General features: G+C 45.7%; 1 pseudogene across 1 annotated transcript in view; it reads right to left on the bottom strand.

Moving 5' to 3' along the window:
* LOC147637393 (plasma membrane ATPase-like) overlaps positions 1-20173 on the bottom strand; it is a 131386-nt pseudogene that overhangs the window by 38547 nt on the left and 72666 nt on the right. Inside the window, exons 11-13 of the transcript XR_015266032.1 lie at positions 8802-8924; positions 8426-8530; positions 8168-8313 (exon numbers count right to left, since the gene is read on the bottom strand). The product of XR_015266032.1 is annotated as a plasma membrane ATPase-like (transcript). The remainder of the gene's footprint in view (positions 1-8167; positions 8314-8425; positions 8531-8801; positions 8925-20173) is intronic.

Below are 20173 nucleotides of genomic sequence, written 5' to 3'. Positions count from 1 at the left end.
GACGTACCGGCCAATCTCCTCCTCGCGACGTCCCATACCGCCACGAAGCTACCCTCGCGGGCCTCGAGATTGCTGCCGGCCTCGGCTGCGCAAAGCAGGTGCACGTCTGCACTAGATCCAAGCTCCAGACCATAGAGCTCTCACAAATCTCACGAGACTCTCTATATCCCAATAACTAACCTTGGCCACCCTTTTATAGACTCTTGGCCGGTCATCGGGCGTCCACACTTGGGCGCCCACCCGTCCATACTTGAGTGTCTACCCGTTAGTATTTCCCTAACTCAGCTCGTCAATCAGCCTGCCTAGTTCCAAGCTTCCCCAAGCCTCGAAACTAGTCTTGCGTGCGTGTAGCACACAGTAGATACTCACTGTGCACATAACATACTCCCCTTTCTCTAAGAGCTCACTCCTGAGCTCACTAAAAAGCCAGGGTAATCTCTCTGAAGAGTAGTCAATGTCTCCCATGTAGCGTCCTCCTCAACACGATCCTTCCACTTGATCTTGTATTCTGTGATAAGCGTATTACGCAATCTTCGTTCACAAAATCCAAGAATCTTTTCAAGTTCGTGCGGAACAAATGTCATGTCCTCGACATCTATAATTTCTTGAGGAGTAACTAACTGATCTGCTCCACCCAGTACTTCCTTAAGTCTACTGACATGAAATACAGGATGAACTTTCACATGAGAAGGCAAATCCAATTCATATGCAACTGAACCAATCCGTCATGTAACACGAAATGGTCCACAGTATCTAGGGGATAATTTCGGAGATCGACTTGTCCGTAAAGTCTCGGAATCTTTCAGAACTCGCAAATACACCATCGTTCCTTCAGAGAACTCTCTCGGTGAACGATGTCTATTAGAATAAAACCTGTCTCGGTCTTAAGCACTTCTAATAGATTCCTTCGCAACTTGTAACATTTCCTGCATATCTTGCAAAAAATTACGTGCTGCATCATGCTGAAGTCCTGAGAATCCTACTGTAACAGGTGATCTAGGTTGAAAACCTTACATAAGCATGAAAGGACTAAAACCTGTACTCGAAACCTGTACTCGTATGCTTAGTACTGTTATATATGCAAATTCTAACATAGGAAGATAATCCTCCCATGAACTCTGTCTTTTGGATACATATGCTCGAAGCATATCCTCCAAAATCTCATTCACTCTTTCAGTCTGGCCATCAGATTGAGGATGATCTGAGGAACTTAAATTCAAAGTTGTTTCCAACTTCTCAAAAACAAGTTTCCAAAAATCACTCGTAAACTGTCCCTATCACTGACTATGTCCTGCGGTAAACCGTACAGTCTAAACAATTGCTCGATAAACTGCCGTGCCAATTGCGTAGCTGTAATAGTCTTCCAGGATGGTAAAAATCTAGCCATTTTTGTCAAGAGATCTACCACAACCCAAATAGAATCGTGGCCTTGATGTGTTCTTGGCAATCCGGTAATAAAATCCATGGAAATACTTTCCCATTTATTACCTGGGATTTGCAAAGGATGCAACAACCCAGCCTGTCTAAAGCGTTCAGCTTTATTTTCCTAACAAATTTGACACTTGAGAACATAATCTTCTACATACCCTTTCATCTTTGGCCAATAAAAAGTGTGTTTCACTAATGATAGTGTCCTGTGTACCCCAGGGTGTCCAGCAGAAGGGGCGTCGTGACACTCCTTAAGAATCTTGGACCTAATGTCCGGGATCTCTGGTACACAAATTTTGTCATTACGGAATAGCAAACCATTCCGAATCATCCACTGGCCTCCGGCAGCCTGAATAGTAGACTGCTCAGTCATCGAGTCTTGGTCAATCAATGAGCTCCCGTCCCGGATCTTCTGCCAAAATGGACCAAAATAACTATCAGTCTTGCAAAGCCCTCTCAATGACTGAAATAAGTCAGTAGAAATCTCGGTGAACGACAAAGTATTCACCTCTCGAATCCGACTAAGCGCATCTGAATACTATTCATGGACCCTTTCCGATAACGGATCTCAAAATCAAAATCTTGCATTAACTCTGTCCAACGAGCTTTCCTGCCTCTCAAATCATCTGCATCACACATACTTGATTGACTGATGATCAGTCAATACCACAAACTTGGAGCCATATAAATAATCTCTCCAAACCTTGAGAGCATGAATCACAGCATAAAGCTCCTTCTCAAGGGTTGGCCAACGAGATTGAGTGTCGTCTAGCTTTTTACTTTCAAAAGCAACCGGTCTACCATCTTGAAATAAAGCAGCCCCGATAGCATACTCACTGGAATCAGTTTCAAGAACATAAGACCGACTAGGATCGGGTAATGCTAAGATAGGTGCTTCCTTGACTTTATCTTTCAAAAGTCTGAAGGCCATATCCAAATCGTTATTCCAAATGATAGGCTGATTTGACTTACGTCCACGACCTTTCAATAAGTCGGTCATCAGTAGTGTGAGCTGAGAGTACTCCCGTACATATTTCCGAAGAAAAACAACAAAACCGAGAAAAGAACGAAGTTGTTTCACTGTTCGCGGTATAGGCCAATCCAGAACCTTCTGAACTCAGTCATAGTCAATGCTCAATCCATCTCTAGTGATCTTGTGTCCTAAGTAAATGATGTCGGTCATAAAGAACTCACATTTACTTAACTTAGCATATAGTCGATTCTGTCTTAAAATAGATAAGACAATCGTGAGGTGTCTGACATGATCCTCAAGAGTATGACTATATATCAAAATGTCATTCAGGAACACCACCATAAATTTCCCTAAATGTTCATGAAAAAGATCGTTCATCATTTGCTGGAAAGTGGCTGGAGCATTGGTTAACCCAAAAGGTAATACGAGAAACTCGTAATGGCCATACCTAGACCGAAAGGCGGTTCTTTCGACATGCCTTTCATGAATACGTATCTGGTGATAGCCAGTACGTAAATCTATCTTTGTGAAATATTTCGCTCCTGCTAACCGGTCAATCAGGTCATCTGATCTAGGGAGAGGATAACGGTTCTTAATGGTCAGCTTGTTCAATCTCTTGTAATCTATACACATTCTCCAAGTATTGTCCTTCTTTCTCCTAAGCAACACACGTGCACCCCAAGGTGATTTACTTGGACGGATCTGGCCCATCCTCAAATAATCTTCGAGTTGTTTAGCCAACTCATCTTCCTCAGCTTGGCTCATCCTGTAAGGTGGAATACTGACAGGATGAGCACCAGGGATCAAGTCAATTCGATGATCTATTGCCCGTTCAGGTGGTAAACCCGATGGCAGTTCCTTAGGAAATACATCTTGAAACGAATCAAGTATCTTCTGTAATTCTTTGCTTTCAAATACATTTAATTCATTTACATCCATGGAAGGGATGAGAAAAGAAGAAAGTGGAATCAATACACAATGGAAAGCGGTATACAAAGAAGAATCCATTATATTTCCAAAATCAATTGTATTTACAAGAGGTCCCTGAGAGGGATGAATACAATCACCTAAAATACTATACTAGGTGTCCTTATGCTGAAAAGAAAAAATATGACTAGACCAATCTATCTGGACTTCAAGAGTCTTAAACCACTCAATCTGCTTCCAATCCAGATTCATGACTACAAAGATACTCTGGAATGCTATGTAATGCATCTGGAAAATGTAGACTTGTTATTAGGTCTCCACCTTGCGATCCCAAACTTGCCTTCCCGCAGGTAGACGTACCTCATAGGTATGGTCGCTGAGTGTCGTATCAAGACTCAATTTCTGCACAAGTTTGTAGTTATTTAAGTTATGCGAACTGACAGGGTCTAAAAGAATGTGAATTTTATGGCCATTCACTTCTCCATAAACTCGGAGAAGATCATGCAAGCCAAATACTTTAGAATTGAACAGACAATCTGAACAAGTACTAGGACAAGAAAGTACAGTAATTGAGGTACCTGTCAAAGACAACTGATTAGCTGCCTTTGGCTTGGGTCCTACGTTTGTCTTGGTACCCTTTTGCTTTGGGCACTCATTACGCATGTGTCCTTTTTCTTCGCAGATAAAACGACGTCCTTCTTTCTTGAGCTTTAAAGCCCTAAGAAGTCGTTTCTTCTTCGCTGGTGTCGAACTGGAATTCTTCGAAGGTTGGTCCGAAGACTTTCCTTCTGTCGTGTTAGCCATAGGTGCGGAGAACTTCCTTTTATGCTTGTTCCCCTGCTCGGTAACGGGTTTCGACTTGGAAGAGACCATCGTATCATCATAGATACGAGCTGAATAAATGGCCTCGTCCAATATTTTACATTTGTTAATTTTAACCTGCAATCGGTACGAGTCTGGTAAACCAGCTACGAAAAACCCTAAAAGAGTAGTGGGATCCATCTTTGTAGCTTTCATCTGCAAGTCACGAAACTTCCGGAGGTAGACCTCATAGGTGAGGTGCTGCGAGGTCATGGTCAAAGCTGAAAAACCGGGCAACAACATCATAATCATTCTCTTTCTTGAGAAGTTCTTTCTTGAAGACGTCTTCGAATTGTGCCCAAGTCATTGGCTTAGAGTTGAGTTCCTTCCACCAAAAGCAAAGCTTTGCCGGACAGGAAACCTGCTGCTAACTGGATCTTCTTTCCATCATCATATGGATGAAACTGAAAGTGAACTTGCCACTTGTGTAGCCACGTATCCACGATCTCCTTGGTGCGCTGCTTTTGCTCGCCCCCGAACGGTTCCGGAGTAATGTTGGGGCCTAAAGCAGAAGCCAAGGTATCCATACCCGAGAAAGTAGAGAGGGTAGTGGTCAAGAGAGCGATGGAGTTCTACAAAGCTTGCATCTGGGCTGCGATTTGTGCCTGATGTTGCGTCGAAGAAGCTTCGAGAGCTACTTTGAACTCTTGGAAATCTGATTTTGACACAAAATCGTCAAAAAGATCGGCATCGGTACCTTCCGTAGCCCGCAAGCCTTCGCGTTCCACAAGGGACTCCAACTCCGATTCTTGGGTCGACATCGTGAAGAGGGTACGTGGAGAGAAAATTCGATCTTTGCACGAGAGTGCAAGTGAACTTGAGAGCTGGAGAGCTTGAAAACTTGAGAGATGTGTGGCAAGAAGCCCACTTGAGGGGGTTTATAAAGGTTTTCCAAAAGCTAAAAATCTCCAAAAGCTAGGCTTAGCTTTTGCTTTGCTTTTGTGTTTTTTTTTTGAATAAATATATATATATATATATATACATATACATATACATATATATATATAATACATATATATATATATATATATACATATATATATATATATATATACATATATATATATACATATATATATATATATATATATTCTATACTCTTTTCTTCTTCTTTTTTAAGAACACTTTGAAACCTTGGAGGAGGGGTCTTTTTTTTTTCTTCGTACACACCCGGGGCCCACTCAAGTGGGTGGAGCCGATTTCCCCTTCCAACAATTAGCCAATTATCATGGTCGGGCAAGGGCCACGTACCATCGGGCAAGAGCCACGAATTAGGCATCCTCCATGACCACCGCGATGAGTCGAGCGCTGGAACAGCGGAGGGGTCTCGTATGGATCCTCCTATCTCGGGTGATCCACCACCCGAGGAGGAGGAGTCACTCGAGTGTTCAAGGGGCAAGAGCCCGAGCAAACCAAACACATCAAGCAAGCATAGGTGTCCCTTTATAACATGAGAGAGCCTAGTGGGACTTGAACTCATAACCTAGAGGTTACAAGTCACAAGCTTAACCACTACACTAACTCAGTTGGGACAGGGGTCTTTTAAAACTTTTAAAAAAATTTTAAACTCAAAAAAGCAAAAGCCCATAAAAAAAACGTGTGCTTTCTCTTTTTTTTTTCCCTCCAGGATTAGTCGGCCGGCGTGCTGCTGTCCCTGACGTCAACCTGCACTGCCCTTCCTGCCGGCCTGCAGTGGCCTACGCCACCTTCACGAAGATCTGGCCACAAGGCCACGTGGCCTGGGAATAGATGCTCTAATGAATGCACAAAATCAACCAATATAAAATAGTGGCAGAAACCTTCTCGGGACTCTAACCACAAACACATCCTATACATGCTTTAATAAAAGCACAACAGCAATACAGAAACCAAGGTAGAAAAGATCAAACATATGGGTTGAAGAATAAGACTTGAATCACGAATGTATTCACAAGAAATAACAGCTGTCCTAAAAAAATTTACCAGTTAGCATCTTCACGTTAATGCCAAGGGTTAAAGCTCAGCGAATGGTCTCCCCGAACCTGCCATGGCACATGAAAAGGAGGGTGGGGCCATCCCTTGCAGGTCTCTCATTTCCGTATCCCTGCAATTCCAGTTCCAGCTCCCTCTTCTTGCCACAGATGGGAGATTTGCAGCAGCATTGCTGCATGGTTTAGTTGGAGAGCTCACTATAGCGAGGTCATCAACGGCACCCTCACCCCACCAGCAGATTCCATCCTGAGCATCCGGCTCAATATCATTCATACCCTCGGAGGAAGCTTCAAGGTGGCTCTGATCGCCTGCAGAAGTACCACGAGGCCTTCCTGCAGATTTGGCGTCATGGCCCTTCTGACGGTGGTGGTGAGCCCACATGGCATTATAGACCAACTGTGTCCCCCCCCCCCCCAAAATTGTATGAGGTAGCCTTCTCCCTTCAAAGCAGCAAGCCTGAGGAGCAGAGCACCCCTTCCCCCTTTTTTCTCAATTTTCTTCATTCTCGCTTTCCTCTATGGAGCTGAATTTGAACTTAGACAGCATGGCTGTTTTGTTTGGTAACTAATAGAAGGATCTCTTTCCCCGGAAAACAAAAACAAGACTCCAATGGCAAGTAGCCCACAGGAAAAAGGATACCTTCCCGGGTCGGGAGATAGTGCGCACACAGTCTCTACCAAAAGTCCTCGATAAGCGGGGCTACAACTTTGTGGGTCTCTTGGTGATACTGTGCTGCAGAGGTGCCATCTACAGCCTGTAAGAGAATCCATCTACCCAGCCGGGTGAAGTAATCAAAGAAAGTGATGGGCTTCTCTCCATCAGTTATCAATGGATCTCACCACTACCACTCTCTTGGGTCCCACTAAACATGGAGTAGGGGGCTCTTTTCCCAAAGCCACAGGCGACAGGATGCAATGCCTCTGACCGCTAGTTGGGGAGAGGGAGATCACATCCTTCCCCAGCGGCCCACCAGGCTGGAAGGTCATTGCCTATCTGGCACTGTAATGCAGGAAAGAGACCGCTCGGGCCCACCTCATAGGTCTTGATGAGATGGCCCTGTGAGAAGCCAAAAACAAATAAGGGAACTCTTGTATGGGGATGCCATCTATGGAGCATCCCGGCGGGGTGTGTGTGTGTGTGTGAAGGGGGGGGGGGGGGTTGTGGAGTCCTCTGGGGGAAGAAACTAGTCCAGTGGAATGGCCGTCTCAATGTCACCGATGGTAGTAGAGGCCCCCTCAAGGAAGCAAGTCAGGCCTCTGCTGAGTCTGTTCTGGGAGGCACCCAAAGCTCTGCCCAGTTCCAGATATCCGGGCAGGTTCCTCACAGAGGCGAGTGCCCACTAAGTGGCCAGATGGCAAACGGAAGTAAGGGTTGCAGACAATGGGATGCCTCTCTCTCTCTCTCTCCTCCTGGCTAAGGGGGGGGAAGATGCGGCTGATCAAAAAATCCTCCCAGGGCTTGTCTCCTAGCTGAAATCAACTTGCCCAACATGGATCTTTGAGTAGTGGGGTCAATCATGTTCAAGCTTGGAAAATTTGAAACCTGGAAAATTCTCAGAAAATAGACGGAATTTTTTGAGTAAACGATAATTGTGAAAATAGTGTAAAATTGTAGGAAAACTTTGCAAGCACTGGATGAGGGCAAATCAATGGGTGAAATACTTAGCGAATTAGGAATTGAGAAATAAAAACAGAAATGGAAATGCTGCCTCCCACAGAATAGATTTTTGGCATTTCTAGGCTAGGAAATGGCCGTTTCCTATTATTATGATTTTAGCAAAAACACATCCTTATAGATGCTCTAATGAATGCACAAAATCAACCAATATAAAACAGTGGCAGAAACCTTCTCGGGACTCTAACCACAAACACATCCTATACATGCTCTAATAAAAGCACAACAGCAATACAGAAACCAAGGTAGAAAAGATCAAACATACGGGTTGAAGGATAAGACTTGAATCACGAATGTATTCACAAGAAATAACAGCTGTCCTAAAAAATTTACCAGTTAGCATCTTCACGTTGATGCCAAGGGTTAAAGCTCGGCGAATGGTCTCTGCACTATCATGACGAGGAGGGTCAAAAAAGAGGAATTATGCCACAAAGCTGCCAAGGAGCTCCCTCACCATCCAGCCTTTTTTCGGGAACCTCCTAAAGCACATTTTTATTAGATTGAATGAAAAACAGAACACGGACACACGTGTGCGCATGCACACAAGTGAGATTTCTAAAACAAGCAATGCAATAAACAGCACTAATCCACCTGCCACGCAACAGCAAGTGACCGAAAACCACGGTCAGCATACTTCTGAATCACTGAATGGAAATGTTGTTCCAGCTCTCCTTTGTTGTGGCATAAACTTAGAATCTGTAGAGGATAGTATTTCATCGCACTAAAAATAAACCAATAACTTGCACAATGCACTAGATAGTAATGTACTCAAAGCTGGCATATGCATCTAAAAATGAGGTGGATGGAGTGCCTACCTATTACTCCCTCCTACATTTTAAACTTGACTGAAATATTTAGACCCTAAATATTGGAATACTATTAATAAACGGTTAGGTATTTTCCAAACAAAACTTGTATAAGGTAGTAACAAATTCTCCGAGATGAGCCCTTAATTATTCAAACAAACCTGTTCGGGTGCACCTTTACTAGCTCTGTACCAGCAGTCATCTTCGCCAATGTAAGTTAATGCAGTGCGCTTAATCATAGGATTGAAAGGGAGGAAGTGAACTTCTTTCACATTTTCTCGAGCCTGAATAAATGTCATATCAAAACTCTCTCTCTGTCTCTCTCTCTCTCTCTCTCTCTCTCTCTCTCAGACCACAGGCTAGTGTAGGAGCTCGGCAAAGAGGTGTGACACTCAACAGAGCCACTGAGTTATGCAAAGCTCGACGCCCCAAACCCCATGGCCCTCGCCCACGGCCATGCCACCACAGGAAGATCCGGGCCATCATCTCCCATCATCGCAAGACCTTCTCGCGCCAGCTCAGTTTTACCACCTTGAGCACCATGTCACAGCGGCCCATGAGGGATGTATTAGGGTGATATGAGAGCTCTTTGCTCATGTACCTAGATCAGATTTTAAAGTTATAGATTTTTGTTATCTTTCTTTATTACTATTTTGTACCCAGAATTATGTACCTCATGGATATGATGTAGCCTTTTGGTCTCATAGGTCATTCTGGCCTTTTGAAGACATTAATAAAACTTTCTCTCTCTCTCTCTCTCTCTCTCTCTCTCTCTCTCTCTCTCTCAAAAGTGAACTTTGACATTTTCTGGAGCCTGGATAAATGTCATATCAAAAGTCTCTCTCTCTCTCTCTCTCTCTCTCTCTCTCTCTCTCTCTCTCAATGAGAGGATGCCACACCAGCCATGCACCCACACAACATATTCTCGAGTGCCTGACTCCCCGCCAGACCCCACTCTAGTGTGACTCTAGCTTCAAAGACGTCTACTAGAGTAAAAATCGATGATGCATGAGTGATAGTTACGGGATGGCCCATACCCAGAACAAGGTGTCCATCCACTACCAAGAAAAGACACGTAGCCCGAACCTAGAGTCCACGTGCTACTGTTTCACAGCCTATCCTCCATCTGCCAGAATATATAGCTGAGGTTCATTGAAGGCAAATGTAAACTTATGGTAGTGCTATGTGTGAACACGACCTAACCAACAGCACTTTTTTCCATGTGATTTTTCCCCTTGGATATTCAGTGTGAAAGGACACTCTACCTATTGCTTTTTTATACTTTCATATTATTATGATGGATGGATATATGTGAATCGTTGCCTCCATCACCTCCACTGATTCTCACTCTCACCTTTTGTGTACTCTATCAACCTCCATCTCTGTTTTGGTTGTAAGCTGAAACCCTAACACACACTCTCTCTCTCTCCTGTTGTGGCTGTCCAACATTTGGTACCAGAGCTGGTCTGTCAACCTCCATCTCTGTTTTGGTTGTAAGATGAAACCCTAACACACACTCTCTCTCTCCTGTTGTGGCTGTCCAACATTTGGTAACAGAGCTGGTCTCTCCTGGACGGAGCTGCCCGCCAGTCTGCTTGGACCTGCCCCCCCTCGAGCTACTGTGGACGGGCCTGTGTGCGCCTGCGAAATCTGTTGTGTATGGACCTGTGTGCACCTACGAAATCCTGTTGCCCCTCCACTCAGCCCCCCTCGGTGGCACTAGTGTGGGGTTCTTCCGTTGTCGCCAACCAGGCCATCACCATCACGTGCTGCTGTACCTGCCCCCTCCGCTACATATCGCCGTGCGCCTGCTGTACCTACCAGCTGTCATTGCCAACTGTACCGACCAACTGCCGTCACCTTCGTCATGACCTGCTGTACTGACCTGACCAACTCCCTTCGCTATCACCTGCAATGCCTCCCCGACCAACACGCCGTCATCACCCATCAGGTCACCGCCTGCTACTACAATAACATGCCTTCTTCGAAGATGTACAGGTCTACATCCCTCGAATCTCTAAATTTCATGAGGCTTTAACCTTTTTATGGCTCATGCTCTTATATCTATCCTCTACACATTTGATTCATAGAGTTTGCCTTTCCTTTCAGCTGATCCAGAGTATGTATTACATGCATAATAGATGTATATTGATAGAGTACCATTATCACATAGACCCTTATCATCTTTTGTTGGATGAAAAGCTAGTTGTCCCCATGGAGTGAGCACCCTCCAGACCCCCAGGCAGGCTCGCAAACAATACACACCTAGGGAGTCCTCCGAGAGAGAGCACAGCCCCTCCAAAGAACCAGATGCCCGTGCTCCCGGCAACCCAGACTCTCCACTCTCAGCTCCAAATCCAGGACTTGATTCAGCAATATAGAGAGCCAGCCCCCACAGGTAGTGGATATTGAGGCCAGGTGCATGGCCCATGGTGAGGACGACATATTATGTGCCCGGACACACAAGGTTTTTCTACTGCCCACTTTATTGTACACAAGGTCTATTGAGTACATTCACCTTGTTTATCCTATGGCCTTTTGTAGCCCACATGGTACCCCCATGCTACACATCACTGGGTCTTTTGGCCTGCCACCACTACCCAAGAATCTGGTCAAATGGACGAGTGTTCACACTTACAACGTTAAGCGGTGATGTGATGTCATATGCCTCCAATGGGTCCCATGCTTTGCCAACATGTCCTTGTTCATTGCATTCTCTCCCCCCTCTTTGAAATCAATAACCACATGGATCCAGCATCCTACATGAAGAAATAGAAGGTTTTTGCAACCAAGTGGCAAGGTTCGTTGCCCGGTACACTAAACTGGTGGTTCTCCTCTAGACAGTATGTCTAGAGTCCTTAACACTTGTTATGTTCCTCGAGCTAATGGGTCCCACGCTTTGCCAACATGTCCTTGTAAGTCTCATTACATTCTCTCCCCCCCCTCTTTCAGATCAATAACCACAAGGGTCCAACATCTTGCATGAATAAATAGATGGTTTTTGTAACCATGTAGCAAGGTTGGTTGCCCGGCACACTAAAGTGGTGGTTCTCCTCTGGACAATATGTCTAGAGTCCTCAACACTTGTTATGTACCTCGAGCTAATCCTCGGATTAGCAAGCCTAATCCAACAGGGTTACGGGACCCTAGGATTAGCAGATAGCAGGCAAATGAAAAGGGCTAAGGTTAAAATTTAATAAAACTAGGCTATTGGCTATCTATAGCAAGTTAGCTATTTATAACAACAATTATCACTATATAGGTGATGCCTTGGCACTCATTTTTAATAGTATGGGCCTTTTTTTTTTGAAAAGCAGCCGGCATTTCTTTTTTAATAAACAAAAAGAAGCATGGATAGAATATTATAAGCGCACAACTTATACGTTAAAACCATTTTGAAAATGACTCTTCTCAGTGTGATCAGTGTGGGACAAAACAGTTGGGGAACAGATTTCGCACCTCTCTTCTTGTACACACAGAACGGGGAAGATTTAGGTAAATGGTTTACACAATGCTGTCAGATTTTTGCTACAGCTTATGTAGTTTTCCCCTTGCTTTTCTGAAAATCAGAATCTGCACACATCAATCCTTTTCTTTTTGCAGCAACAGAGTTATCAACAAACATCTGGGGATTCTCATCCGCAGTCATGAATTCGAGTATTGCAAGCATCATTGTGACATATTTTTTCTTTGCAAGTATGTGTTCGACACTTGACAATCAAGTGTCAGAATCTTGGAAACGACACCTAAAAAGGATCTTCATCGGCATCGAGGGGGAAATCTTCCACAATTTTAGTTTTCATTTATGTTGAGTGTCTGCCTGGGTAAGTCCCCCAAAATCTGAGTTATATATTTTCGATCCTTTTGGATTTTCTAACGCCTCATTTCTATAAAAGGCTCCTCTCCATCATTCCCTCTTTGCCCCTGCTTTTTTTTTTGTTGGGGGGGTGGGGGGGGGGGGGGGGGGGGGGGATTTGCTTTGTTTACTGATGTAGGCTGTTTCTGTCTCCGAAGTAGGACCTGACCTCTGAGTCTTTCGCCAAGACCATGCTTGTGAAGCCTTTGAGCCTCTGAGAGCCTTTTGTGCCAACTTCAATGGCCTCTGAGTCTTTCGCCAAGACCATGCTTGTTAAGCCTCTAAGCCATGCTTGCTGAGCCTCTGAGCCTTCTGTGCCAAGCTCACTAGCCTCTAAGCCATGTTTACTGGCCTCTGAGTCTAAAGCGGGGAACACCTCTTGTTTCTCTGCCATTGGTCGAGTCCGGGGACTATTAGAGGCTTTCCAGGTGCCTCCCCCATCACTCTAAGGGGGGGTGTTGGATATTTTGGATATTTTGGAAATTAGTGGTGTGAACACCCTCTTAGGTGTCAACACCCCTTATTCAAGTCTAGGTCAGAAGATAAGGTTTGGTGCCTATAGAAGCATGTACTTGGGTCCTTCATTCTTACATTATGAGTATGTGCAATCTCTCTTCTCTCTCTCTCTCTCTCTCTCTCTCTCTCTCTCTCTCTCTCTCTCTAGAGACACGAGCACAGCTACAGCGTGAGATTGCCATTGGGACTCACACGCATAGACAGGCCAAGATGATCTTTCAGCGCCTTGTGCGGAGGAAGAAACGAGCCTATCTGGCTAAGCTAGAGAGGAGATCTACCAACTCTTCCTTGGGAAGGACAGTAAGAGGGCATGGAAGATGTTTCAGGAGAGACAGCCTGGTCCTCCGATTACTGCACTTGATGCATGGCATACTTATGCTAGAGAGCTATATGATGCACCAGGACAGCCCCCACCCCCCCTTCACTGGGAGCTAGACCGGGGAGCAGCACCTTTTTTACTATGCGGATGGTGCTAGATGCGATAGACAGGTTACAGAATGGAAAGGCACAAGATCATGATGGGCTAGTTGGAGAGCACTTCTCATATGCGCGCGACACTTTGGCTCTGCTCATCGTACATGTGTTTAATCATGCCATTTGTGAGGGTTTCCCGGCAAGCTGGACAAAGCATATCATTGTACCACTCTTTAAGAGTGGGGACCCCATGGTACTAGGCAACTACAGGACAATCATGATTGGTCTTTACTTGGCCAAACTATATGGCTCTATATTGGAGTCGGAGCTGAGCCGCTAGGCAGAGAGGCATGGTCATTATCGAGCACATGGACAAGCCAGCTTCAAGACATACACTTCGGGCACTTATTGAAGAGGGCAAGGCATAGAAAGGAAGGATATAATGCTGCTTTGTGGAATTCCGCAAAACCTTCGATACCGTACCACGTGCCAAGCTTATGCACGGATTGCATGACATTGAGGTACCCGAGGATATGCAGTGGGGGATATATGCTTTGAATGAGTCTGTGACAGGCAGAGTCCGAGCTGCATGCGGACTATCCGATATGGTGACCAACACGATAGGGGTGAAGCAAGGATGCCCGCTATCGCCCACCCTCTTTGGACTGTACATTGATGCGGTCTCTGATTATGTAGACAGATTGGGAGGCCCAGGGGCATGCCTTGCAGGGGTGTTGATACCCATCTTGTTATATGCTAATGATATTGTTCTAATCTCAAACTCTCCGGAGGGATTACAAAGACACCTGGATGCATTACAGGCTTTCTGTGCGGATAGAGATCTGACAGGTGAACCTTGGGAAAACCAAGGTTATGGTGTTTAACACCACACAGGCATGAGTGACGAGATCAAAGCCTCGGTTCACTTTCCAAGGGGAGTCGGTTGAGTACGTCAGGTCATATGTCTACTTGGGATTTACTTTCACAGGACCGCATTTCTCCCTGAAGGAGGCAGCAACAGCTAGATTAGCTCGAGGACATGCAGCCTTGGGGGCACTTGACAGGCAATGTGCACACATACAGTTTCAAGAGCCGCGCACCAAATTGTGGCTATTTGATACGCTTGTCACACCGACCCTCCTGTACAGAGCTCCAATTTGGGGGCCCAGCATACATCATAGATCTCAGAGAGGGACGGATGAGGGATGGAGGCAAATGGAGAGACCATTGATTATGATGATTGCCCGCATGATTCGGAGCAAATCGTCAGTACCACATGAGATTGTTCGGGCTGAGCTGGGTGCCGCACCAGTAGTAACCGAGGCCCTATTCCAGGCAGTTACCTTTTTACAGCGGCTATGGGAGCTCCCTCAGCAGAGGTACTCCCGATTGGCATTGACCTCATCCATACAGTTGGATGAGGATGGAGATACTCATTGTTGGTACACTCAAATGAGATCATGGTTTGACCTACATGGTTTGCGGATAGAGGCACTACCACCCTTTCAGTACAGTCTGGATTGTCCATTTTTGGATCTCACCCACTCAGAGCAAAACCGCGTGATCAGGATGGATATCATCAGAGTGGAAACATAGAGGACATGGACTAGTCCCCTTGAGCCCTTAGGCACAAAAATGGCTCATTACAAGAGCCGTTTTCTACACCTCTCACCAGATGATTTTATTACCCGTCTGGCGTACATGGATGTACACCTATCACATGGGATATGTTGTGCCATTGGACAGATCCGGACCTCATCACACCAGCTGCGGATTGAGATAGGGCGATATGTGCATCAGATCTTGGATGACCGCATTTGTCAGCTATGCTACCAAGAGGCAGAGACAGCGGAGCACTACATTTGCCGATGTACAGTCTATTATGAGATCCGAGGGAGATATATATCACTGCCTCTTATGAGAGGGTTTTGGGCCATTACGCAGGGTCATGGAGTTTGAGGATCAGAGATGCCTGGGATTGTACCTACTTGAGCTCAGGAGAGACAAAGAGACCCTCTTGGCAGATAGTAGACCGAGCCATGATGTACCTAGACATAGGACCCTGACAGATTTCTTCGGCACCACCACCAGCAACCCAGCCCACACACCTCTTGATACCTCCTCCATTGGGCCATCAGAGCACCGACCACGCTCCCAGGGGGTCACCACTAATAGAGCAGTCGTCTTATGTCATGCTCGTCGGCCACGCCCACCAGGATCCAGACCACAGCATCCTCACCATCGCCAGATCAGAGCCATTATTGCTCGGCATCGGAGGCGCCTACGTCGCTTCTACGACCTCTCCATTCTAGACAGCCCCATGGCGGAGATACTTGATCTAAGGAGAGGGCAACACTTCAACTGATCAGCATACATGGATCTACTAGATATACATTTTTTAGTATTTTCTACTCATTATCATCTCAGATTGACTCTTTGTGAGTCATTAATCCAAAAACCAACAGACCTCTGCCAATTAATGAAAGCCACCCTGCATGTAGGCGAAACTCCTCCAATGCAATCCAAAAGAAACATAAACATGTGTGAGCAGTATCATCAACAAGACCATAGTCCAAAAGCTCATCCTCACTGCGCAAGGGTAGACTCCAGAAACTCCACCTATGGAGCGGAGAAAGATGCTCATAGCCCTCGACCACAATGAGAAAACAAAGGCCTCTGTCGTACAAAACGAGAGATCTGTAAGTGGTCCGAGCACGCTATTGTGAGCATCGCAATACAAGAAAGAAACACATCTACCACCATACCCAAGCACACTACTGTGAGCATCTCGATACAAGCATGAAACACCTCTACCACCATATCCGCGCACACTATCATGAGCCTCCCAATACAAGCAAGAAACACCTCTAAGCCAATCCTAAGAGAGTCCCATAAATCTAGGGGTTCCTTCAAGGAAATCCCAATCAAGTCCATCATATGCCTTCTCAAAGTCTAGCAATAAGATGGCTAGGGGCTGGTTGCTTTCCTTAGCCCGTCCAACTGGTACTTGAAGAAGAAGAATTTCCACCGGCCAAGGGGGGATGGTGTAAGCCCAACGGAGCGTGCACTGATAGATGCAACCACGTGTATGAGAGATATAGATAGAGAGAGAGAAGGGTGAGACAGAGAAGGGGGAGACCAAGACTGATAAATTACAAATGGGCTGCCAGCAAGGGCCTAAGATGTGGCTTCACGGGAGTAGAAGTCAACTTGGAAGAACCCTCGTGCATCACGAAAGTGCATAGTGAGTTTTGACGGGAGGGCTGCAAGAAGCCAATCTCTAATTTGCAAACGTGCAAGGTGAGAACCATAGACTCTCCCAATAAGATACATTTTCATTGGTTAGTAGTCACGCTTGAGCTCAAGCCCCCCTCTGCCTCCGTGTGTGCACCTCCCCTCACAGATGCTCCAAAGACCCCCTAACAGAGGCTACCTCTCTCTACTCGTCATTTTTCAAAGCGAACCTCCAGCTCCTCGCAGCAGCGATAGTCACCTCCACCTTGATATGCAAGCTAGTTTGTAGCCACCCGGCACATGGACAGCTCAAGGGTCTTCTGCAAGCTAGCCTCATCGACAAGCCTAGAAAGATCATTGATATTCATCCTTTGGGGCACAGATACTACCGGATCAAATTTGATTCGTTTTGGAAACATCAACAGATTCGCGCAAGTGAGCCTCGTCACACTCTGTATGGCTTAGGCCTTCTTTGCGAGGTGGCAGCATGGCTTCGACCCAGCATGCGACCCCCTTGCTGGCGTCCTGGGCTTTCCCGTTACAGTTTGCTTTCTTGGCCTCAGGAAGAAATATCTTCCCCTTCTCCCGGTGATAGGTGGAGTTATCAAGAGAGTGAGAGAATCCCCCCCCCCCCCCCCCCGCCCCCACCGCCACTTCAATTCTAGCTCATACGGTAGCGATTCCTTCTCTTCGCATCTAGATGCATACCTTCTTCACAAACAGTTCCTCCGTGGAGCTTCCATTTTGCAGAGAGTTGAGTACACGGGCCGATCAGACACGCTGGCCCCCGCTTGACCCAGGTAAGAGGCAACAGACTAGCTCGGTTCGCCGCTTGATCCATCATTTCTCTAAGTCGGTGGAGATGACCATCACTACCTCTCTGGTGTGTCCTCTCCCTCTAGAGTCGCCAGGCGGCCCCCCTCAAGTTCTGGGGCAGCCTGTAGACTACATTTTCTTTCAATGCCTCATGGTCGAGGGAGGCATCTTCAAGGAAACAATGGCCCCAATTCATATCTATGTGGTTTTGCATCACTCCAAGCCTTCGACCGCTGCAAGTGGCGCGATGATCTTCTCCTTACCTCTGAGTGTGGCGTCGAGGATGGACTTAAGCAATGAGTCTATCTACCCCGCAATTTCATAGGCATGCAATAGAGCTCTTACATCATCTCCACGATCTTGGCGAGGCTTTGCCCCAAGACAAATTGTGAGTACTCTCCATCCAAAACCCACGCCCAAGACTCTTCAAGACGAGGGCTGTTCCAACAATTCCGCCACCCACCGCTCTTAATTATGCAGATTGTGTCATGGAAACATTCAAGGTTTGGGAGGACCGCACTGCTTGTAGAGGGCGTGATCCTCAGAGAGGAGCTTCACATAACCATAGTTGACGGACCTATTGACATTCCCTTCCTCCACAAGTATCATCAATCCAGGAGTCGTACCCGCCCTTGCAGCAAGATTCTTTAGGGTAGGAGTCACACCTTTTGGTCCCATGGTTTTGGCCCCTCCGAGATCCAAGGTAGGGTATTCATTTGTATCAAAGAGAAGCTCTTAACTGTAGTGATTGATTCACGCACCATTGTCACTAGGTAAAAGAGTGGACTTCCTAAACCTCTATGCACCAAACTCCGCAATAGGCAGAGCCACTTTTTGTAGCACCGTCCGTCAGTCCCTCACGCACAAGACTTCTAGTGCATGGGTGGTGATTTTAACATGTTACAGACGACCAAGGACAAACCCTAAGGTGGCACAACCACAGTTTCAAGCACGGAATACTTGGCCTGGGAGGAGCTAATTCTAGCTTTGAGGGGACACTACCCTTGGCATTTAATGCAATTTGGACGTAGCTAGGAGCCTGTGCTTCTTGAGATGCAAGACAAGTACAGGTCCCGACCTTTTTTATAGGTATTCTTATGGACGAGGTGGCATGGTTGGTATTCTTGCACACTAGTTTCTCCAAGGACCCGTGGAGACAGGACCGACATGATCCCAAACAGCCTCATACACGATTCCAAACTTTGCAGCAAGATTGAGGAGAATTGGGAGAGTCTTGATTTCCTAACTGGTTACCCCGCAGGGACTTCTAGACACAAGCCTTAGAGTGATCAACAGTTTGTTGCAGGAAGCCACACAAAGCAAACTGACTCACTTCAAAGAGCAAGAGAGGAGAATCCCTTAGAGCCTTGCCTCCCTGCAGTGGCTTCAGGAGAGTACCCAGGATAGCCCATGGATTGAGACCCAGTTGGTTGCAACCCATGTAGAGCTTAGCTCCATTTGAGGAGTAGAGGGTGGAGTACAGGTTCCATGGTAGAGCTTGTTGGATATGGTGGAGGTTGAGTTGCAAGCTATGGAGGTTGATAAACAAACATGGCTAAAGCTAAAGCATAGAGAATGAAAGCGTAAAGAGAGAGAGTGTTAGAATACACTCTAGAGAGAAAGACTTGCACGAGTCAATGATGGGATAGTTGTGTGTTTATTTCAATGAAAGTACAAGACCTTTATAGGCCCAAAGGTACTTCTCCTAACATCATTGCTTATGTCACATCACACAAGAAATATCTAGATATTTTTGTGAGCCCTTTTAAAAGGTGATTCACATGCACAAGTAATACCTCGATTCCCAACAACCAACCCCCCCCCCCCCCCCCTCTCCTCTCGGGATTACCTCATACTATCTCGAGGATAAATACAATAGTTTGCTTCCTTTGTGGAAAGCTTGTCTCCTCAATGATGTTGGTATCTTCCTTTTTGTGGAAGCAGTACTTTTTGTTGTTGTTTTTCCACCAATGTTTGCACGGCCTCATTGAGTAACAGTCCTTCTCTGCATGGTTGTTCCTACCACAAAGGGAACACTTCATACCTTTGTAGTTCTTCTTCGTGAAGGAGGTTACGACCCCTTCCAAGGTAAGACTAGGCAGGTTCTTCAAAGTGGTAATGAGATTCGTCTGGCATTGACTTTATCAACACAAATACGACCACATCTTCCTCCACTTTTGCTTTGAGTGCAGCAAGCTAGTTCATGAGGGACTGCATTTTGTTTACATGAGCGTCAAAGTTCTCATGTGGTTGCACAATGAGTCCATAAAACTCTTTTTGCAATGAAACTTTAGAGTTCTTATCCTAAGGTCGGAGAGTTTATCCAATGCTTCGTAGGCCTCTTTGGATGTTGGGAGATCTACTACATGATGGATAAAATTGTCAGAGAGGCCAAGGGGTATTAGGCCAAGGGCTCTTTTGATCCCTTAGTTTCCATCTTATCTTCGCCTTCAATATTCACTTTTGCCTGCCATGTGTGGAAGTTTTCTCCATCAAAGTTCTCAATCAGCAAATGGGAAGTTATTTTAGGCAAAATGACAGGAAGTTCTTCACAAAGGATGGAATCCAATGTCAGTGTCTAGTCCCTTACAGACAATGCCCCAAAAATTAGGGTTTTTGGAATTAGGATTTCAAATTTTAAGATTTTGGAATAATGATGCTATAGAAGACTATAGCAATATCTTAATGCAAGGAATG

The sequence above is a fragment of the Cibotium barometz genome, chromosome 6, assembly GCF_041138505.1.
Source record: "Cibotium barometz isolate CiBa-2024 chromosome 6, ASM4113850v1, whole genome shotgun sequence".
Taxonomy (NCBI): domain Eukaryota; kingdom Viridiplantae; phylum Streptophyta; class Polypodiopsida; order Cyatheales; family Cibotiaceae; genus Cibotium; species Cibotium barometz.
The sequence above is the reverse complement of the archived record's forward strand: the minus strand, read 5'-3'. Positions and strand labels throughout refer to the sequence as shown.